The sequence below is a fragment of the Musca autumnalis genome, unplaced genomic scaffold (genome assembly GCF_047663935.1).
Source record: "Musca autumnalis isolate F117 unplaced genomic scaffold, ASM4766393v1 scaffold_5, whole genome shotgun sequence".
NCBI classification, from domain to species: domain Eukaryota; kingdom Metazoa; phylum Arthropoda; class Insecta; order Diptera; family Muscidae; genus Musca; species Musca autumnalis.
The window spans coordinates 43,727,228-43,751,879 of NW_027412088.1; the positions used below are offsets into that span (position 1 = coordinate 43,727,228).

Genomic DNA, 24,652 nt, shown 5'->3' on the forward strand with positions numbered 1-24,652 from the left:
TCATCTGTAAGTAAAATTGAAAGAATAAACAATTTGTTACTAAATAACTGGTTTTCTACACAATAACTTACCTTCATATTTTGCCGCTCAGTCACCCTCTGTGTACTTCCATGATGTTGGGATACAGCATACAAAGTTCACATAAAACAAAGGTACATATAAAAACTACATGAAAGAGTTTTAGTTTAATATTTGTATTTTCTTTTCACATTAAACACTTCATACCTACTTTCAACGAAGTTTATGATCCTATTGGGCGTTGTCACCATTAAGTAAAATTGAAAATCATAAAAACTGTTAGTAATTTATTTGTCGCTAGACACCAAACTCTTGGCATTTTCTCCGTCATTCCATTTTTCTTTAGATTTTCTATTGCTTGCATCTATTACAAAGAGAAAAACCAAATAAATGTAAATTCACTTATATAAACAAATGAATACATACAACTTAACAGAAATAGTTTGTCCAATATTTACATACTTACTTTTCTAAGTTAAAAACACGAATCGTAAAATTTTTATTCATCCGCACATGGCGGCGTTGTAATGTCTACTAAAACAATGTTGTTGACAATTTGCTGATCAACTTTTTGGCAGACAGGGTTGTTTTGCCTAATCTTGTCATCTGCTTGTTAAACGCACACACGCACATTCACACCGCACAGCTGGAATTTACTTCATAACAACAATAAAATACATAACAAGGAACGACAGAGAATAACATACCGAGAGAATAAGCGTAAGTAGAAAAAATGAGACAAACATTTTAAAGAGAATGAATATGTATGTATATCAAAGCCAATCGCTAGTAAAGCAAGTAAGGAATTTTTGTACAGTTACGGTTTTAGAGACGCTTCTGCTAATATTCGTACATACATATGTATGTTTGATGTATGTGATTCTATAAACACATATGTATGTACTTGGCAGATTTATAAATGTGTACTGTTTATGATTGTGGAAAATTTAAAACATTTGTTTAATAAAGAAAAATAATTAGAAGAAAAATGATAATATAAGGGTCATAATATAGATAAGATTTCAGACCCTTTTTTCATTCCGCAAAATAGTATTGGGAACTTCAGAAATGTTTCAATTATTTAATTAAACTCTTGCATTTATTTAATGAAAATGTTTCATTTACTCAATGAAACTGTTTCATTTATTTAATGAAACTATTTCATTTATTTAATGAAACTAAATCATTAATTGGAGCCAACTAAAAACATCAAATATATCCAATTTCCCACCATTTTCTTAAAAGATGCTTGAATACTAGTTTTTTAAGCACATACTATTTAGCACAGTTTCAATACTCACATATTTTTTAAAATTTAAAGAAATTAGAAGTTTCATTTCATCAATGAAATACGTTTCATTTATTCAATGAAACCAAAAATCATTAAATTTTAGTTAACGTAAGGTTTCATAGCATTAACTAAACATTTCATTGTATTAATGTAACATTTCATAGCATCAATGAAAAATAATCAATGAAACCCGTTCATTGATACAACGAAGCATTTTTCTTTCAGTGTATCATCAGCATAAGCAAGTAACATGTGGCTATTGGTGTAGATTGTTCCACTTCGTTTGACGTTTGCCTCTCGTATAACCTTTTCTGGCAAGATGTTGAAAAGATCACACGAAAGGTTGTCTGCTTGTCTGAAACCTCTTTTGGTACAAAACTCTTCGGAGAGGTTCTTTCCTATTTTAACTGAAGATCTTGTGTCAGTTACAGTCATTTTACAAAGCCGAATGAGCTTTGCGGGGATACAAAATTCAGACATGGATTGGATTACCTTTGAACGTAGCGGGCTGTCGAAGGCTGCTTTATAATCGACAAAAAGGTGGTAGGTGACGATCGGCATCTCTTGGATCTTCTCCAGGATTTGCCGCTGGGTAAATATCTCGTCAATGGTGGACTTGGCAGGTCTAAAGCCGCATTGGTATGGTCCAATTATTTCGTTGACCATGGGCTTTAGTCGTTCGCACAATATCCCTTACACTATCTTGTAGGCAATAGGGAGAAGACTTATGCCCCTATAGTTGGAGCCTAAAGTCTTATCTCCTTTCTTGCGGACAGGGCACAGGATGCTTAAGTTCCAATCTAGCTAACCAGCTGACGAATACACCTTATCAGCGTGTCGCCTCCGGGTTTCAACAGCTCGGCTGCCTCATTATTCTTCAGCCGGTTTATTGCTGTCTTTGCCTCATCTTGGCCGGGCGGTATACATTCAATACCATCTTCTGGTATTGGATCTGCGGTATCTTCGTCGACTTCGCTACTATTGGATACCAACAATTTGGACAAATGGCCTTAACACACTATCTGCATCAGTTACCAGATTACCTTGCTGGTCTCTACAGGAGGATGTGCCAGTTCCAAAGCCATCAGTTTGATGTTTCACTCTTTGGTAGAATTTTCGGGCTTCATTCTGTCTCCTGTACATCTCGATATGTTCACACTCCCGCTTTTCAATGTCTCTCTTTTTCTTCCGGAAAAGACGTTTCTCCTCTCTCATTTTCTCCCGATACCTCTCTCGTGCGCTACGCGTCATACCATGGATTCCTTGATGGAGGTTTCTGGTATTCAAGCACTGATTTTGCGGCAGTTTGCATGGAGGGGGGCAATGTTTTGCCATTGTCCTGTTATGTTATCGGGACGAGGAGTGCTTTGATTAAGCAGTTGGGCCAGTTGAGTGGAATATGCTATGGCTTTCTGTTGTGATTGCAGCTTACCGATGTCCAACTTCCGTGTTGTGTCTGTTCGCACTTTGTTTGCTACGTTTAATCTGGTACATACCTTTGCTGCAACAAGGTAGTGATCCGAGTCTATGTTTGCACCTCGGAACGATCGTGATTTTGTTCTGTGATCTGGCGACAGCCAGGTGCCTTTATGAATATCGAGATGCTTAAATCTGGTACTGCTAACTACCATGTTTCTTGCAGCTGCAAAGTCTATCAGCCTCAGACCATTGTTGATGATGTTTCACGATTTAGACTGAATTTCCCAAATGTTAGGCTAAAGATATTCCCCTTTCCAAGTTTGGCATTAAAATTGCCTAAAATAATTTTAATGTCATGGGCTGGGCAACGGTCATATTTCTTCTACGCGCTCGTAAAAAATATCTTTGGGTTGTTCGTCCTTGTCTTCAGTGGGAGCATGGGCGCAAATAAAGCAGATGTTGAAGAATTTTTTTTTAATTCGAATTGTAGCAAGTCTTCATTCACTGGGCTGAAGCTGGAGACCAGATATTTTAACCTCCGGCCAACTATAAATCCGCTACCAAACTCATGCCATGTCAGCTATAACAGAGTGCGGCACTTTTAGGTGATGTTGTGGCGCCTTTCCCAATCCATCGTATTTCCTGTATGGTAGTTATATCGGCCTTGTGCTTTTCATGTACCTCTGCCAGCTCGTAAACTGCACCTTCTCTATAAAGAGTGTGAACATTCCAGGTGCAGATTCGCAGATCATGGTCCTTAAAACATTTGCGGTGGTCGTCAACTTTAGAGGGGTTTGTTTTTCATAGTATATTGCTTTTCGGAGGGAAGGGTTACAAGCCCAATGCCTCCCTACCTCTAACGGGTTTTAAAGGCATCTCTCCAGATGACACCACGGGGAGGTCAGTGTCCACTTGAGATTAAAGAGGAACTATGATAAATCCTGGGCTTTGCCATGTTAAAGCCGTTCAGGACCGTTAATTGGTATCTTCCATACCCTATGTCACGGTTTGATATAGCCCCCATATAAATGTATCTCCCGATTTTTTGGTATTTTCAAGATTTCAGACTCATTATCTGAACGAAATGAGTGAAATTTGGTGGTACTCTTCCCTTGGGCTGTTTTGATATTTAAAATAGCTTACTTTGGCCACACCTATCTGTATGTTTTAGTGTCGGATTTATTTTGGTTACTAATTTACCGATTTCTATTTTATGCAAGTTACTGAATCTCGCTACAGGTAAGGACATGTTTCCATATATTTCCCGAACATGTTCTACCTTTACTTTTTTTCCTACCATTGGTGAGCAGAACAAAGATATATTCTACGAACGCTGTGCTAGGATATGTTTTTAGAAGGCACATATCATTGATCTTTCATCCGGAAATATTTGCGTAGAAGGAGAATATAGACATCTTGAGTAAGGCGAGCTCAAGCAAAAAAAGTAGTTCGAATGCAGTTCTATTTATAGTTAGACAGCAGGGGGAAATTGAAAAGAAAGTGACTAATATTTGTATTTGTGAATATGGCGAAATGAGGACATGTCGTTTTAATGTTATGAATAAACTCTCTCAAATAATAAGCCTACCTTAATATTAGTTAGGGCCGGTTTATGTATGTCGATAAGAAAACGAATGCGGAAGAAAAACTACCAAATTTGAGTGTGTATTTCAAATTTGTTTTTTGTTTTGAAGCAAAAGCAAATGAAATAATATTTCAAAAAGTAAAGATTGGGTGTTTTTCATGCGCACACATTTTCGTTTCGAAATACATAAACTGGGGGTCAATATCAGACCTTAAATGGTATGCCGATATAAGACTGAAATCAAAGCACTGTGAAAGAATAACGAATAAAATGCATTGTGCAATGAAACCCCTAACCTATATACACATATGTATGTATTTAAAAAAAAACTTACATTTGCTAGCACTATTGTGCCATACGCTCCCACACACCGAAACCTAAATTCACAGCAAGTAGTCAGCCATGGCGGTAGGACTTTGCTGTCGTACAATTAACTACAACTACGAACAACAAGTGCATTACCAATATTCTCTACTTTTATTTGGTACTTCTCTCATTTCGAAAAACAAACTTGACTCTCTTTCTCATTCGACAATTTCTTTATGTTCGTAAAAGACAACAACGTGACATAAAAAAGCAAAACATTTCATTCGATTGAAAAGGAGAATAGAAAAATTAGATAAAATAAATGTGCTTGAACCGGATATGACACAGTCAACGAAGGATACGCGAACCTTAAAGACGTTTCTAAAAGGAAGAGAAATAGAAAAGCAAATAAGAAATCCCAAAGAAAAAATCAATTAACTGCTTATTAAACATTTAAACAAAAGTGTGCAAATGTGAAATTAAAGTGAATGAAGAAAAACGCAACTATTTGGAAACGTGCAAAGCAAGAATTTAGATTATTTCAGTAAGAGTTGCAAAGAGCTTTTCTTGCACGAAATTCGCATAAATTTGCATATTTTAAAATTGTGGAAATGAAGTGGAAATTTAATAGGACATTGACCATTGCCAGCTGGCGACTACTGCTGGGTTAAAGCACAGGGTCATTGTGCAATATTGACCACAAAGAAGTAAGGATTGGTAATGCCAAGGAAGTCTGAATGAAGTTTGTGTGAATGTGTGTTACGCGAGGAAAGTCTGCTGAAGTTGTGAATGTTTTTTGCTGGGCATTTCTCGAGGAACATTTTTAAGGTCAAGAAACTTTTTAAATGCAATCGAAGTGAGTTTTTTATTTAATTTGTCCGAATGTGTTCTATTTTTATTGATTTATAGGATTTTTGCCAACAATGAATGGATGTAATGTTTGCTATTAATTTAATGAATTGCTTTAAAGTTTGTCGTGTGATGTGAAAATGTTCCTATTCTTTTGGGAGCATTTTTTTGTTCGACATGTGGCCCATATAATAGAAACGTTTGACATACTCTTCGCGTGTACTGTGACAAAAAGCAACATATGTCTGAGAATCTTAAGCATAGGAACCTCCACCCAGAGCGAAGAGAAACAAGTAAGAAAGTGTCGCTGTGCTGACGGAGATACATATACCCTCAGCCAATGACCAAAGGAACGAAACAATAGCAATAATTATGCCGAATATAAATTATATTAATTTTTAACCTGACACATGAGTGGATGAAGTAATACTATGTCCAATGATTGGACTAATCAAAAACTTCCTGTGGGAGTTATCTTGCATATTTTCCACTTCAGTTGGTGCCATCCGTGTTTCTTGGACCCTTTAGGTCATTCTCAGGAAGTATGTACTTGTGCTCGAAGTATGTACTTGTGCCGTTACAAAGAGGGCTGCAAGGACAATATGCTAAAAAAATTTAAAACGATCCAAGAGGAACTTTTAAGCTTCACTTTTTTTCGAATTTTGTGTGGGATGTACCCGAAGGAATGGACGGATATAGTCCATATTCGAACCCGATCTATATCTGGATGAAATAAATGAATGTGCTAAGTTTGGACCAAATCGTTTCCTCCCTTCCCAATTTTTTTTACAGAAAATTTTGAACTGTTGTGGGGGATGTACCCGAAAGAGTGGACCGTTATGGCCCATCATCGAACTTACACTAAGTATGGTACAATATTACGAAATATTGTGGCGCAACAGCTAGACAGACGGACGGACGTGACTAAATCGATTCAAAACTGGCTGAAACGAATTTCGCCGAAACATACTTGGGGTCTAAAACCGTTATTTCTTTGAGGCACATTTTTGGTCGTATTAAAGTGTATATGGGGATTTCTTAGTAAAACCGGACACTTTTTGCTGTGGTGACGCTCTCATCGGCTAAAGCTAGAATCTTGAAATTTTGGGTGAGGGTCACCCTTGGTCCGAAAGTGACGGATAAGGCTTGGTTTTTTGAAACTCGAACTAGAACGGTACGAAAAGTACTTAAAGTTACTAAATATGGTACCATTCGTATATGGCAAACGGGAAGATCTAGAGTTCTGAAATCTGGAATGAGGGTCGCTGATGGCGAGTTGAAAATATGCACTAAAGGGTTTTTGGAAATTCTACCTATAAGTGTACGAAAACTTATAAAAGTTACTAAATTTAGTACCAATTAAATATATGTAATGTTAGATTGGAAACAAAAAATCAAATATTTTTCAAAAAACAGAAATTTGTTTTTAGTTCGAACGAATTTGCATTCGAATCGTTTTAGTGAAATAGAGCATTAGATTACTGTTGAAGTGTAGGATTGAGATATGGAGGTAGTTTTGGAAATTCGTACTTATGTGTACGAAAAGTATTAAATGGTACTAAATTTTGTACCATTTGGATTTGGGTGAACGGACAGAGTTGGAAATATAAAATTTGCAATAATGATTACTGTTTGGGTGCCACCGTGGTGCAATGGTATGCACACCCGCCTTGCACGCTGAAGGTCGTCGTTTCGATTCCCCGTCCAGTCAACATCAACATTTTCAACGGTGGCAAAATACCCCTCAGTAATGTTGGCGACATTTCCTGAATATTTCAGCCATGTAAAACTTCTCTACAAAGTGGTGTCTTAAGACACGCCGTTCGGACTCGGCGATAAACAGTGGGTCCCATATCATTGAGCTAATATGAATCGGGGTGCACTCATTGATATGAGAGAAGTCTCCCTTGTCCCGTATGGGATGTTTGTGGAACAATTATTATATTATAATAATTATAATTATAGATTACTGTTGGAGTGGAGGATTGAGATAAGGAGGTAGTATTGGAACTGCCAACTTAGTTGTATGAAAAGTACTAAACGGTACTAAATTTGGTACAATTTGAATTTGGGTGAGCTGGAAACCTGAAATTTGGAATTAGGATTACTGTAGAAGCGTAGGATTGACATAAGGTGGTACCTTTGGAAATTCGTACTAATGGGAACGAAAAGTGCTAAATGGTACTAAATTTGGTACAATTTGGATTTGGGTGAACGGGTAGAGCTGGAATCCTGAAATTTTGAATTAAGATTACTGTTGGAGTGTAGAATGGAGGTAGTTTTTTTTTGGAAATTGGTACTTATGGCTACGAAAACTATTAAATGGTACTAAATTTTGTACAATTTAGATTTGGTGAACGGATAGAGCCGGAATCCTGAAATTTGGAATTAAGATTACTGTTGGAGTGTAGCGAGGAAGGTTTAGAAATTCGTACTTATGGGTACGAAAAGTACTACATGGTACTAAGTTTGGTACAATTTGGATTTTGGTTAACGAATAGAATTGGAATCCTGAAATTTAAAATTAGGATTACTGTTGAAGTGTAGGATTGAGGGTGTTGTGGAAATTCGTACTTATGGATACGGAGAGTACTAAATTTGGTACAATTTGGATTTGAGCGAACGGATAGAGCTGGAATCCCAAAATTAAGGAATTAAGATTACTGTTGGACTGTAGGATTGGGGAAGTTTTAAAAATTCGTACTTATGTGTACGAAAAGTACTAAATGATACTGAATATGGTACAATTTGGATTTGATTGAACGGATAGAGCTGAACGGTGAAGCTTTGAATTAAGATTATTGTTAAAATAAAGGATTGAGGTAGTTTTGGAAAATGGTACTTATGGGTGCGAAGAGTACTAAATGATACTGAGTTTGGTACTATTTAATAATGGACGAACGGACACAGCTGGAATCCTGAGATTCGGTCTAAATGTTGTATCGGGTATACGAACAGAGCTGGAATTTCAAAATTTGTTCTTAGAACCAATGTTGGTATGTGGGGTTAAGATATGGTGATGGCTTTGGATGTGCATACTATGAAAAGTATTAAATGGCAGAGAATTTGGTAGAATTTGTTATTGTGTAAAGGGGTTAGTAAGAATTTTTGAAAGTTTAGGAGGTTTCGGAAATTCGTGCTTACGTATTAATATGTAAAGTACTATAGTTGGGTTTGGGGGAACTGACAGAGCTGTAAATGAGAATCGCTGGTGGTCGATATAAGAAGGTAATTTTTTTTAAGTTTATATCCGTATGTACGGAAAGTACTAAATTTGGTATCATTTTGTTATTGCTTGAACGATAATACGAGGGGGGAACTAGAAAACTTTCTGGCCTAGGCAACACGCAGTGTCATTTGACAGTTTGTTAGGAAAGTTTAACAGTTTTTAGCCTAAGCGTACACAGTACGGTTTGATATACCACCATGTGTTGGGTAGTTTACAGTGACTTGTAATCATTTTGCAAAAAAAAAAGAAAATGGAATTTACTTGTAAACATTTTCGTCCAATAATTTTTTCAACATTTTTTTCGACGTGGATAATCACGGCCAGAGTGCATCTATCAAATTAAATATACCATCCTATAGCACTATGAAAAACTGGTTCACTGAATACAATCGTGGCCGACACTCACCGTTGTGCCAGAAAAAAAATTATGCCGTGCGTGCGGATAATGCAAGATCGCCATGTTAAATACCGTGAGATAGAGGCATCCTTGGGCATCCTTTCACCAACTAACATTTGACATTGCATGAACACATGGCCGCAAAAACGGATTTTTCTCGTTAAATCCAGCAAAATTGGACAATCGCTCAAAAAGAGGATTAGTGCATAGAAATTGTGAATAAAAACGATCGCTGTGCTTCCAACGACATTTATAAGATCGCACAGACGTCGAATATAGGATCTATGCTTACGAGCCCGAAACAAAACAGGAATCGACCTTCGAAACAAATTGTCCCCTATTTCTTCGGCAAAACTGACCGTGTAATTCTGAGTATTACATTACTATTTGTTTGCCTGAAGTCTCATGAGAAATTCAAATAACGAACAAAAGAATACCAATCGTTCTGCATCATGACAATGCGAGCTCTCACACATCGGTTCAAATCAGCGCCTGTTTGATCGGACAAAACGTGGAATTGATGGTCAGCCCTGACTAGGGATCCAATGACTTCATTTAATTCCAGCACATCAAGAAAAAAGGCGTGGTCAACGACTTTCGTCGCCAGACGATGCTGTAAAAGCGTTGAAAAACCATGTTTTGGAGATGTCTCAATCGAGCCACTGCAAACAACCCAACAGATGGTCGTATGTCAAACTGTCCTGAGTACGCTTAGGCTAAAAACTGTCAAACTTTCCAAAAATATTAAATGACGCCTGGCGACACTGCGTGTTGCCAAGGCCACTCTAGTGCCCCTTGTATAAGGAGTTTTTTTTAAATGCGTACCAAATCGAGTAATTTGGCATGAGGTTCGTTGAGGGCTTAAATTGTAGTGGAAGTACCTACAAGGCTACGAAAAGTACTAAATGGTACTAAAATTGGTCTTGCGTTTATTTTTTTATAAGAATTTTTTTACCTTCTGAAGGCAGAAACCCTTTATTAGAATGTCCCAAAAAATGTGGCTCGCTGTTCATGTGTAAGGGTGAGGTATGGATGATTTTTTTGAAAATCGAACTAAAGTGGTACGAACAGTACTTTAATAAAAAAATATTGATTAAAATTGGTATTAGTATAACCAAGTTTTCAGTGTTTGCTATTTCCATACTAAAATATCTTTATTTGTTGTTTTTATCCTTTCCACATATGAAGTAACGGGCACTTTGATAGTTTTTTCATACGAGAATAAAAACCGCTATAAATTTTGCGCGCATCGCTCAATTTTGTGAACGCGAACAGATTTGAAAACAGATTCCTATCCTCTATACCAAAAATCGTAGGTGTTCTCTCAAACATTTTATTTTATTTTTTATACCCTACACCACACTGTGGTAAGGGGTATTATGTCTTTGTGCATTTGTATGTAACATGCAAAAGGAAACGAAATAGACCCATAGTTTATTATATGTACGTATTTATATCCAAACTGACATCCGATGTATGAATATAATGTATGTGGTTTTATCTTGGTGATACATTTTAAATTCTTTTTTTGAATTTAATATTTATTTTCGTTCTCAAGGCAAAATCAATAATTCCTCTTCTATCCTTAGATTGAATAACATCTATTGCATCTTTTTAGTTTTAACCTTGTCTATATGTAATATGTATGGATGTGTTTTGTTGCTACTATGTGCTTTCTGAGACATAGAAAATTTACAAGTATTCTTTGAGGCGGAAGAACACTTGTAAAACATAATTTTATTGTAATAATTGATATTAGACAGCTCACAAAAAATGCTACTGTCCAAATCCCTTGTAAAATAACTATCAAGATAAATCTATTTGCAATATGGGAATGTGGGATTACAAATTAGTAAAATTATTGTATGTAGGCTATTTTAGTTTTTCAGCACGGATTTTGCTTGGGTGGAACATTAAAAGCCCTGCGTGGAATATGTTGTAAAGCAGTTTAAAGTTGTAATGAAAAAATATAAAGTAATATGTACTTTTGAAAATATCCATGAATATTAATATAAGTTTTAGTTATACGTTCACGTCTTTTAGACTATACGAGTACACATATGCGATGATTAAGTGCATTATCTCGGTTTATTTGGCATATATTGTATGAAAATAAATAATTAAATCGACTGGATTTCCTAAATCCACCATAGTCTAAATGTAATACTAGTTCAGTTTGTAGAATTGTTGTATAACGTTTTTAATATTTCTGTCATATTGACTGTATTTTTCACGAACCCCATTGATGTGCATAGAAACAGCCAATGAAATCCCTACTCCACCAAGCACTACTAATATTATTTTGGCTATAAAATCATTACTGTTAGCTTGATGGGTGACGTATGAGCGATATTTTCTATTAAATATAATTGTAATTTATACGCATTGGTGAACATAGTTTTACATAACAACCAAATACTGCGAAAGACATGTTTGTTTTTAGGTTCCTGTAGTATACAATCAGATATGTGTGGGCACCTCTGTAACAAAAGTGTCTTGGTGGACACCTTAATTAATGTTCAGGCAATAATCCTGAATTTCTTAAAGCTTTAGAATTTTTGTATGTCTATGTCCACGATATGCTAAACTTATGTATATATTTGTATACCCTCCACCATAATATGGAGGGTATAATTAAATTTGTCATTCCGTTTGTAACACATCGAAATATTCATCGGAGACCCTATAAAATATATATATTCTTGATCAGGGTAAAATTCCAAGTCGATATAACCATGTCCGTCTGTCCGTCCGTATGCTGAAATAAAGATACAGCTCGCAATTTCTAAGATAGAGCTTTTCAATTTGGTATTAAAGTTTCTAATATTCCTAGGATGTTTGGTATTGCAAACGGGCTATATCGTTTGATATAGCCACCATAGAACGGTACCTCCCAATTTTCGGGATTTTGAAGGTTTTATCCTCATTATCACACCGAAATGGCTGAAATTTGGTACTTAGTCTTCGTTGGGGGTATAAAACTTTGTTTCAGAAATTTTTTGGTATATGTCCACGTCTTCATATAGCCCCCATAGAACGGTACCCAGTGTTGCCGAATTTGACGATTTATCGTCATTTTGACGATTTTTTGGCCCAATATTGAAAAATGACGATTTGACGATTTTATGGTCCAAGATGACGATTTTCACATAAGCCAAAATTGCATGAAATAAAAGACAATAACTATATTTTGACCAAAATTTCAAGGAAGACTTTGAGAAAAACAACGTTCCAAACTCGATTTTATGAGCTTTTTTAATGTTTTATAGTAATTTCCAGACGAATTAACTATATTTAGGCACATATCTGAAAATAAAGGTATTTTCATAGTTTCTGCCACTGCTTTGAATTATATCAGCTAAAAAACTTCGTTTAGGATTGTTAATGAATTGAAATCTTCCTTGAAAAGTTTTCAAGATAAAATAGGAGTTATATCTCGTTGTGAAAAAAGAAATATGAGTCCAGCTTTCTTAACTTCCTACTAATGCCCTCTTAAGCGCTCAGTCAGTTTTGAATGACAGTTTTTGTCGATTTGTGCCGACAAACATGGACGGTCACACTGTCAAGCAAGCTATATTTGAGCTAAGCTGTCATTCAAAACTGGCAATATGTTCCCAGATTTACCTTGTTGCATTACTCCAAACTCGATAACCATAGTAGAAAATCATCATCATTTAAATCTGTTTTTATAGCGGTATTTTAGTGATATTGGGTTCGATTTATTGCTGTGGGTTGTATATCTTATGTTGTCAGTCTCACTGACAAAACTATCAGCGAAAAAATCGAATTAAAAAGTAACCAAACCTAGTTTTGAACCATGTTGACGATTCTACAAATTTTGTTGACGATTTTTTTCGATCAAAGGCTGTTGGCAACGCTGACGATACCTCCCGATTTTCGATATTTTGAAGGTTGTGGCCACAATAATCCGGCTGACGTTGGGGATGAGAGATACCAAGGAACGGTCCTGACCGGCTTTAACATGACAAAGTCCAGAATTTATTTGGTCCCTCTCTCATCTCAAGTGGACACCGACCTCCCCGTGGTGTCACCTGGGGAGCTGCCTTTAACACCCGTTAAAGGTAGTGAGCTAACATGTGCCACGCGTTTACCCATAAGAACCTTAAAAACTTGGCCTTGGGCGCCGGGTTAGTAACCCTTCCCTACAAAAAGCAGCCTACTATGAAAAAATCAAAAAAAAAAAAAAAAAAAAACAAATCCCTCTAAAGTTGACGACCCCCGCAAACGCATACTTTATAGAGAACGTGCAGTATACGTATTGACAGATGTACTTGAAAAGTACAAGGCCGACATTACTGCCATACAGGAAATGCGATGGAACGGGAAAGGCGTCACAAAAAAACCTAATGGTGACGCACTGTATTATAGCTGCCATGACAAAAAGCATGAGTTTGGTTGCGGATTTGTAGTTGGTCGGAGGTTAAAACACCTGGTCTCCAGCTTCACTCCCGTGCTACAATTCGAATAAAAGCAAAATTCTTCAACATCAGCTTTATTTGCGCTCATGCTCCCACTGGAGACAAGGACGAACAGACCAAAGATATATTTTATGGGCGCTTAGAAGAAACATATGACCGTTGTCCTGCCCATGTCATTAAAATTATTCTAGGCGATTTTAATGCCAAAATTGGAAAGGAAAATGTCTTTGGCCCAACAGTCGGGAAATTCAGTCTCCACAATGAAACATCTGATAATGGCATGAGGCTGATAGACTTCGCACTAGGGTGTCCAAAACCGAAACCGGTTAACCGGTTAACCGGTTTTGAGTTACAAAACCGAAACCGGTTTTCGCCAAAAACGTCATTTTCGGTTAACCGAAAAAACCGGTTATTTGTGTCGGTTAACCGGTTTTAAAAAGTAGTAATATTTTTAAAATTTCATTACAATTGTATTCTTGAAAGTAAACTAAACATAACTAACAAAAGGTACGGCTAAATTATAAATGTCAGACACCTTTAAACTTGAAAATATTTAGTGTAAAATGGCACAATTTTAATATAGTTCAATTGAACGATCTATGAAAAACCTGCGTATACGTAATATCACACGGTTGTTTGAATGACGTTATTCATACGTTTTTGAATTATTACAGTAAACTAAGAACTAGTCGAATTTAAGGTTGTAAAGGGTAACGATAACAAAGTACATTTTGATTCCGGCACGATAATTTGAGGTTCTCAACGCAAGAATGAGAATCCAGACTTAATAAAATGTAAATTTAATTCCTTTGGTACACAATCGTATATTTGTAAGGGCTTTTACTATTCTTAGAGCACAATTTCTGACATATGTTTGCTGTCTCCACTTTAAGGTTGAATGTTAAATAACAAGGATATTATCAGATAATTATATAATAAAGAATTACTTATACTTAATTTACCTCTTGCCGCACATTTTTAATCAAATATTTATCAATTATGAGCAATTTTGTACCTATTTTACAAAACCGGTTTAAACCGGTTAACAGGTTTTGAAAATTTTTGAAAAACGAAAACCGGTTTTTGAAAAAACTGAAAATTTCGGTTAACCGAAAACCGTTTTGTTTGGAAAAACCGGTTTTTTGGACACCCTACTTCGCACCGGCAAATAACATGGTAGTTAACAGGACTAGATTTAAGCATCTCGACATCCATTAGAGCACCTGGCTATCTCCAGATCAGAAAACAAGAAATCAAATTGATCACGTTGTGATAGATTGAAGATGTTCATCGAGGAGCAAGCATAGACTCGGACCACTACCTAGTTGCAGCAAAGGTACGCACCCGGTTAAACGTAGCAAACAAAGTATTAACAGACACAACACGAAAGTTAGACATCGGTAAGCTGCAATCACAACAGATAGCCACAGCATATGCCTCTCAACTAGCCCAATTGCACTCCTCATCCCGATAATATATCAGCGCAATGGCAAAATATTGCCCACTCCATGCAAACAGCCGCAAAATCCATACTTGGATACCAGAGACCTCCACCAAGGAATCCATGGTATGATCACGACACTCCTTCTACCGAAGAGAAAAATGCGGCATATAGACTACTTTACAATAAGTAGCAACGCGTAGCGCACGAGAGAAATATCGGGAGAAAAGAGAGAGGAGAAACGTCTTTTCCGCAGGAAAAAAGAGAGATGGAAAAGCGGGAGTGTGAAAAAATCGAGATGTACAGTCCGAAAGTTCTTCCAAAGAGTGAAAAATCAAACTGATGGCTTTGGTACAGGCACCTCCTCCTGTAGAGACCAGCAAGGTAGTTTGGTAACTGATACAGATAGTGTGCTCAGGATATGGAAAGAGCATTTTTCAAACCTGTTGGTATCCAGAAAAGATGACGAAGATACCACGGATCTAATCCTAAAGAGATAATAGTCAATGTATACCGAACAGTCAAGATGAGGTAAAGACAGCAATAAACCGGCTTAAGAATAATAAAGCAGCAGGAGCCGAGCTGTTCAAAACCAGAGGCGACACGCTGATGGCACCATCATCAGCTAGTTAGCACCATCTGGCAGGAAGAACGAGTACCCGACGATTGGAACCTGAGTATCCTGTGCCCCGTCCATAAGAAAGGAGATAAGACTGTGTGCTCTAAATGTAGGGGCATAAGTCTACTCCCGATTGCCTACAAGATCGTGTCAGGGATATTGTGCGAACGACTAAAGCCTATGGTCAACGATATAATTCGCCTTTACCAATGCGGCTTTAGACCTGGCAAGTCCACCATTGACCAGATATTTACCCTGCGGCAAATCCTGAAGAAGACCCAAGAGATGCAGATGGACACCTACCACCTTTTTGTCGATTATAAAGCAGCCTTCGACAGCCCACTACGTTTAATAGTATTCCAGGCCATGTCTGAATTTGGTATCCCCGCAAAGCTCATCCGGCTTTGTAAAATGACTTTAACTGACACGAGATCATCAGTTAAAATAGGAAAGAACCTCTCCGAAGAGTTTTGTACCACAAGAGGTTTCAGATAAGGAGACAGCCTTTCGTGTGATCTCTTCAACATCCTGCTGGAAAAGGTTACTCGATAGGCAAACGTCAAAAGAGCCTGGGTACTTGCGCAAGCAGATAAGGCAGTGCTTGGTGTGTTTGAGAGAAAAATTCTTCGAAAGATGTAAGGACCAATCTACGTTGACGGTGAATATCGACGTCGCATGAACCACGAGCTGTATCTGCTACATCAATATAGTTAAACGTATTGAGATGCAACGATTGCGTTGGCTAGGCCATATCATAAGAATGAGCGATGATGAACCCGCTAAAAAGGCGTACAAATATGAGCCGCTTGACGGTGCACGCAGAATTGGCAGGCCAAAGAATAGATGGCGCAAACAAGTGGATGAAGAGATGACAAGGCGCGGTATTCCAGAAAGAGAAACAATAGACTTAGAGAAATGGAGATCTTTTCTTAGCTCGGCCTATAGAATAAATGTTCTGTAATGGGCCAGCTAAGTAAGTAAATAAGACCACAATAATCCACCGAAATGGCTGAAATTTAGTATTTGCTCTTTATTTGGGGTATTAAACGTTCCTTTTGAAATTTGTCAATATAGGTACACGCCTTATTATAGCCACAATAGAATGGTACCTCCCTATTTCCGGTATTTTGCATGATGTGGCCTCAATATTACACCCAAATGCATGAAATTTGGTATTTGGTCTTCATTTGGGGTACCAAACGTTCCTGTGTAAGTCCTCGGCTTCATATAACCCCCATAGAACGGTACCACCCTATTTTCGGTATTTTGAGGGTTTTCGCCTCATTATCACACCGAAATGGCTGAAATTTGGTACTTAGTCTTCTTTCTCCCAGAAATTTGTCGGTATAGGCCCACGCCTTCATATAGCCCCCATGGAACGGTTCCTCCCGAATTTCGGTATTTTGAACGTTAGCCACATTGTTTTACCGAACTTGCTGAAATTTGGTATTTGGTCTTCTTCACAAACGAAAGGAAACTGATTGTTCCATTTTACTTCAATACAACTTGTGGTGGAGAGTATAACAACTTCGGCCTGGTTGAACTTAACGCCGTTCTTACTTTTTGAATATAAAACCTTCAATATACGTAAAAACGAGATGTAGCATTTTGTGAGTTACATTTTTTTATTTTGGTACATATGTCTGTTATATATGTGTTTTTGACAAATTAAAAGGTTTCGGTGCGCTCTTCGATTTGTTACTATTCCAAAAATGGAAGGTTATCTTCGACAATCAATAAGGAATACTAACTTGAAGTTATGCGTAAAACAATTCTTCAGGAACGCACAGAATTGTGGAAAACTAATCATGGATTTTGCACCATGATAACGCACCTACTCACACATAGATACTTGTGCGTGAGTTTTTGGCCGAATATAAAACCAATGTCATACCTCAACCACCGAATTTACCGGAATTGACCCATGTTGACTTTTTCCTCTTCTCAAATCTGAAGACACCGATGAAAGCAAAGAGTCACTCCAGAACAATACAAAAAGTTTAATCCCACGGTTCTATGCACCGGATTGACTCGGAGGAATATTCGACCAGGGGTTGTCACACATAATAAAGGCTGTTGCTGGATTTATGTTGTCCATTAACAAGACATTTTGGAAGACATGCCATACCCTTAGATAAACATGAAATACTTCATAGGAAAAGCGACAATTAAACTTGACCTCGGCAAAACTTGTTGTGTACAAACTCTTAGTTTTTCATTTTTCTACTATACTAAATGAACTTTTGCCTACCAATATCTTGGCTCCAATGAAGTACTGACAAATGTCCAAATTCAATTAGATTAGCTAATGTGGCGGCTAAAAGCAAATTATTATTACCTTTTAACGAATGACAAACTTTTACAACTGACAATTGATTTTCAAGGTGAAGCTAATGCCTCCACCAAACACAAAAAAATAAATAAACCAAACAATACTGAATGTCCTCCACCAATACAATACTCCACTAATCATAATAATCAATTGACATACATTTTGAACAATGACCGAATGACCAAAAATTCCCAATACTATGGATGTCGAGGTGGCAGGCACGTTGGCTGGAAATTAGGTCAAATTGTTGAAGTTATGACCACAAAAAAAGTTACAAACAAAGTGTAAAACAAATAAACTACAATGTAAGGAATAGACAAGTAAATGAATTAAGTGACAAAGACATGACGATAGTACTATCCTTCGAAAAGACGTTTAAGTTATTGTAGATACTGATATTTATGTGGTGGTAGTTCTTGTTGTCTTATGGTGAGTAAAAAACCTAAATTAATGTTTCGAGAAAAAATATGAATAGTAAGGAAAATTATGAAGCATGAATTGAAGGACATGTCATTAAATATACTTTTGTTGTTGTTTTTTTTTTTTCGTTGAGAAAATATGTTGTGTGGGTTAGTTTCAATGGAGAAGAGAGTGATGGGGTTTGTTCTCTTGTCAGGCAACCAAACATAAATACAAAGAGATACAAATGGAAAATTTTCTCTCTTAATAATAAATGCAGGCCAGTTCTATTTTAAGATCAATGATATGGAACTTCCTTCTTACAATGTAGTTCGAACGGTGTGCCACACATAGTACGATACCACTTATGAGGAACTACCACAAAGCATACGATATACTAAGAGAATGTCAGTAGCAGATAAAAAAACAATATTCTAAAAGGTGGCTTCATATTATGGGTGTTTATTATAGTTTGTATGTATATAATTTATACATACATACATACCACATATGCTATAAAGTCGTTAACCTATGTGCCTACTAGGGTTATGACTTTTTTACAACCTCATATCCCTGTATCATAGCGTGATGAGTTTTGCCATAAGATTACATAAAATCTTAATTATAAGGTGATTCGGAGAAAAAACCTCACTCACAAAATGATTTTAAAATTTGAATTTATCAAAATTATGGACAATTTTTTGAAGTCACTGAAAACAGATATATAATTGAAAATAAGTTTTAGAGCCACATGAGATAATTAAAATGACATAAAATTTATTTCTCACTATTTTTCTTTAATTCTGAGAATCGTAAAAATGTCGTAAACGATTTTATTCAAAAATATAATGTTTTAACAAAAAACAAAAAATTTAAAAATTTTCCAAAGTGACTCTTTTCGCGGCTTTTTTAATATTTGAATGAAATAAACGTTATTATAGTTATTAGAAGGCTTATATTTATTCATTCGTGCAACAAAAAATAATTTTTTGAAAAAAAAATTTTTTTCATTTCATATATTTTTTCAAAAAATTATTTTTTTAAAATCGATTTGTGCGTGAACTTTTTTTATATTTCAATGAAATAAACGATAGCATAGTGATTAATAGGCAAAAGTTCATTCATCCCTGCTACAGGAAATCATTTTTGAGGAAAAATGTCAAAAAGTCATAACCCTAGTGTCTACATTAATACTGAAGGTTAACTTATTACATCAACTTTAATTTTCTTCAGTTATTTGTTCTTATTTTAGATTAAGTTTTGTCATATTTTGTTACCTTTGCCCCATCCTATTGTTTATTGAGGCGGACTTTATTTCCATAACCATAAATTATATTTCTCTTGTTGATAACTTTACTTATTTATCTTTCTTCTTTGGTCAATAAAAACACCTTTGTGAAAAGTTGTTGTAACTATGACTACTTAAAATAATTGTTTCCAGCTCGTTAATTATATAAATGAATTAAAGGCCATTTAATTAATTGTCTTTTAAGTATTCTTCATTTTTGTGAGGTGTAACTAAAGTAGTATTTTAATTTATTCGTCAACAAAAAGATTCTTAATTTATTTCATATGGTTAAATTAGTTAATTTATTTTGAGGTTGCCATTGATTAGCATTAAAATGTTTACTCGCACCTACAAATATTTAATTTTTATAACCTCCACCATAGGGTATATTCAGTTTGTTTTTCTGTTTGTAACACATCGAACTAATCATATCATATCAAATCACTAATCATATATGGGGATTTCTGAGTGAAATTTGACACTTTTATAAAATTAGGTTTTTGATTTCCTTTATTTTTTGCTGTGGTGATGCTGCTCATCAGCAAAACATTTTGGTATATTTTCAGATTTTTTTGACTAACGGTTCCAGAGGTATTGAGCCTTGAAAAAGTCAAATTCTGTAAAAACTACGTGCAAAGAAATACTCACAACTTCTTTATATAAAATCAATTTTTATCAATGATTGTTCTCTTCGATTTGCTTGACATTTTTATACCCTGCACCACACTGTGGTAAGGGGTATTATGTCTTTGTGCATTTGAATGTAACTTTAATAAGGAAAGATAGACCCATAGTTCCTTTTGTGGATATACATACATATAATCACTTTCTGATTCGTTTTATGCTAGTCCGTCCGTCCGTTCCCAACGTACAGAACGCATTTATTGTCCGATTTAGCTGAAAATTGGGGAATATTATTTTTTAACCATAGGAAGAACGTTATTGCTTTTGGTGAAAGTCGGTCCAGATTTGGATATGGCTCCCAGGGAGGTACGGTGGTTTGGTCCGTAAAATTCCAGTAAAATCTGTATTACTTCTTTATGCCATGTCATTTCATTATCAAAAAATAAAGACTCGCGGAATTCTGTAGTGAATATAAAGGTCTTGGAGCTTTAAACTCATTCCATATCCAAAAAAAAAAATAAAAAATAAAAAACAAAAAAAATGACGAGTTCAGTATTGTGCGGATTATAAGTGCATGAAATGACATGTCTATTGGATAAAATGTACAATATATCAAGGGTTTTCCATGGAGTATTTATGGAAAACCAATTAGAAAATTGCTTTACTGCTTTAATCAAAATTTTGTATTCATATTATAGATAAATTTGTTGCTAAATAGTAGTAATGCACATTGGGCCCAATGGCAGGTTTCTGAGGCAACAAATGAACGGAAGAAGCTACAGCTTTCAAATTTCGTTCCGATGTTCATAACAAGCATAAAATCACTTCCACAAAATTTGGTAAGATTCGGTTCAGATATACATATAGCTTTCATCTATATAATTCATCCAATTTTATATTTAAGCCGAGAAAAACCAACAATTTGGCTCCGATCCCTTTAAAATTTGATTTGATAAGTCCAGTTCAACATTCCTCCTATTTTTATCAAACTAAGCGAGTGGAGTGGATATTGAGCATCATTCACAATAAGCCTATTTATAATGTCTCCCAAAAATAGTAATAACGCAAATACTCGGTTCGGAACATATAATACAAATGTATGTACGTATTATTATATGCACATAATTCAGCGACTAACAGTGGCTAAAAATTATTATATAGTGGAATCCAGTTTATATTTAAATTCAATTAACAAATTCATACATATATCAGTAAAAAGAAACAATATTATTTTTAAAAAAGCCTTATGTTTATCAACAAATTATTAAAGTTCATTTTCGTCAACTTCTAACTCAATATTATAATGATATAAATACTCCTCCTCCGCAGCAGAATCCAGAATGTCCCTATTTATAGCCGCACTTGATGTAATTGTTAGTTGGGACTCGGGGGCTTCAGGTATTTTCAAAAGTGAAATAACATCTTTCGGAAGCTGCAAAGTCCTCTGCTTTGACACACGGTTTTTAAGGTATATAGTGGATAGTAAAGAATCAGAAGAATCCAGGGCCCTGTTAAAGACATCCATTATATTATGCTCTCTAGAATCTTTTCGGGCGTGACCAATGCGATCCTTTTTGTAAATTTTATTTCTTCCCTCAGAAGCGTGTTCTCCAGCACATCCGAGGGGCACAACACAAGCTTGTAAAATTTGGAAAGAATGCGCTAAAATTTTGTGCAAGGTTGCTGACATTGGGTACCATCCGTAATATTTATAATATATCTTTGCAGTTTCATAACAAAAATGTTTAAAGTCTTCGATATTTATCTCGAATTCGGAGTTAATGGCAATAAGAATTATATGCAAGCGATTTAAAAGATCAATATTAATATTGGTGATAGATGAAAACATTTCTGTATTAGAAAATGCCTTTCGTGCCGTATTACCGTCGTTTGTAGAGCCACTCCCATTACTTTTAGGCTTATGAACATGAAGGCCCATTTTATCCCAAAATTGTTGTTGGATTTCATGTTTTCTTTGAAGCATAATGCCTTTTTCTTCAGCACTCCGAATTTGCCATTTTCTTATGTTAAGCCGGTATGACAAGTTAAAGATAAATTCAAAGCATCTAATCCATGCATGCAATGGGCTTATACCGAATTTTAATGCGCTCTCTTTTGGTTGAAATACCGGCGATCTCAAATCAGTTATAGATAAAAAATCTTTCGGGTTTGCACCACATATGGGACAAGATTGGGCACTCTTTGTACCCGTTAGTACATTTAGCACTTTACCATCAATTAAAGTCATAATTAGCTCGTACTTAACAGTTATCTTTCTACCATTTTCCATATAATAATCCGACGATTTAAGATTTGATATTTGCCGATACACATTTTGCTTCTCTTCCAATATATGGTCTTTGGTTTCTTTTACAAATTCAATTTTCAGAGGTCGACAGAAACGTACGGATTGTGGAGTTCGGTTTATCCAAACAACTGTATTATTTGATGCTATTACTTTTAAAGGTATAACTGAGGTTACAAATAATGAACTATCCAAACTTTGTTTGTTTGTTTAGATTGTTTAAATTGACTTTGACCGGTGGCACCAGTAAGTATCAAACTAACTTCGTCGAACTCATCCATTCGCTCCAAAACGTCCTCTTGGAAAGACAAAATTCTTTTTGCGGTGTGGTCTATCAAATTTTGGAGAGGAATATGTGCTGATGAATCCGTTACAGTTAGTCCAACGGGTCGGCATTCCAACTTATTATTTTGAACTTTTTTGTAAGTAGGGAATATATTACAATTTCTTGACTTAGTCAACTCTCTCAAATTTATGTATTGTTGTTTTGTTAAATTATTTTCTATTAAAAAACTTAATGCTTCATCAGGTGAGAGTGGTATTGGCATTTTGTCATTGGAAGTTATTTTTTCCCTCATTTTATTTGGTTCTGATGGAGATGAAACAGCTTTTTTGAGGATAAAATTCAAATCATTTTCATTCGATAAATTGGCTGAAACAGAAGCGGCATGAATTAAAAGCTTTGTATTGTTGTCGTTTTCGGAGGACAATTCCGAAGCAAGCTTTCTTTTTTGACGCTCGCTTCCTTCGCTATAACCTACATAAGGTCGTCCTTTTTTCCTTGGAACACCAATTTCTTCTACTTTAAAAGATGTCTCATTACTTAACCACACTTGCTCGTATTTTAAAAAGCGTGTTTTGCTATAATGGTATTTTATCCACTTTTTGGTAAGTTGCGTACATAAATTATAGATCTGTTTTTCCACTGCAATCATGGAGTCGTCAGCGACTTTTCTATTCAAATTGGCCAAAATCCAATTCATCACATTTATGGATTCTCTATCATTGCCCAGCCAATAATTAAAAATTTCCAAATTTTTAAGTGTCACGCTATCTGTAAGTAATTTTCTATAAGTATTCGGATCCATACGGACATGAAATTTTTTTACACATATAGTACTCACTATTACCTTCTATCAGATATATATAGTTTCGACAATACGTCGCAATACCGCGAGTTTTATTCCAAAAACTATTTAAACTACAATACGAACTACACAAAAAATACACCACAAGTCTACTTCAAATATTACCTTACCTTACCAAATCTAACTTCTTTTATTTCTTAATCAGAATATTAATTTATATACCTTTACACGTTTTATCCATTAAAAAAACTGTTTATTAAATCAGCGGTTTTTAATTGCCGAGCGAAACAAATTTGTTCTTCGTTGGATAAATTTTTATAAAATTTTACAAAGTAACATGCAATATCTTTGACAGCTCGGTATGTGACCACGAAGCGTTGCCAGGTTGAAATGATTTTGTTTCTAAGTGGCTCAAAGTGTTAAGAGTCTAATCCCGTTACTAATTTATACAAATATATGACTTCAAAACAAGACTTTTTGCCTCAGAAACCTGCCATTGCGCCCAATGTGTAATGGAAAAAAATTTATTGTTGTGCATCATAAAGTGCTAATATCTGCCAAAGCTGTAGCTAAAAACAACCGTAGGCGAAATTAATGATCAAACAATGATTATATGGTATTTAAATCTGCTTTAATTTGTATTATATATTGTACCCTCGTCCTTTAGGCTAACTATAAAAATGTACCTCATCGAAGTAATGGTCTTACTTTTCTCATATGTTTCAACTAAATCCGCTTCAAACAATTTGGGTTCGACTTAGCCCAGTACGTCCGTCTGTCTGGTTCGAGCAAATGAGAACTCTCGAACGGATCAACCAATTTGGTCCAAATTTTCGATTTCGCAATATTTAGCCCAAACTTTGAGTCATATCGTTCAACTTTGAAAATCCTAAAATTACATATGACATATGTACAGATATCAAATCTATATGGGACAACATCTTCGGATACCTCCCTCACAAAAGTACTCCTTGCGGTCTTTATTACAGATACATTCTATTTTTCGTCGGTAAGTCCATGCTT

General features: G+C 35.6%; 1 protein-coding gene across 33 annotated transcripts in view; it reads left to right on the forward strand.

Annotated features, from left to right (window-relative positions):
• Positions 1-4,737: 4,737 nt before the first annotated feature.
• Positions 4,738-24,652, forward strand: part of LOC141386969 (uncharacterized) — a 162,274-nt gene continuing 142,359 nt past the window's right edge. For 14 of the 33 annotated variants that reach the window (XR_012408450.1, XM_073955893.1, XM_073955908.1 and 11 more), the window contains exon 1: positions 4,738-5,326. The gene's annotated coding sequence lies outside the window, so the exon portion shown is untranslated. Of the gene's footprint in view, positions 5,476-24,652 lie in introns of all 33 variants that reach the window. The other 19 variants (XM_073955894.1, XM_073955905.1, XM_073955910.1 and 16 more) reach the window with 5 other exon arrangements.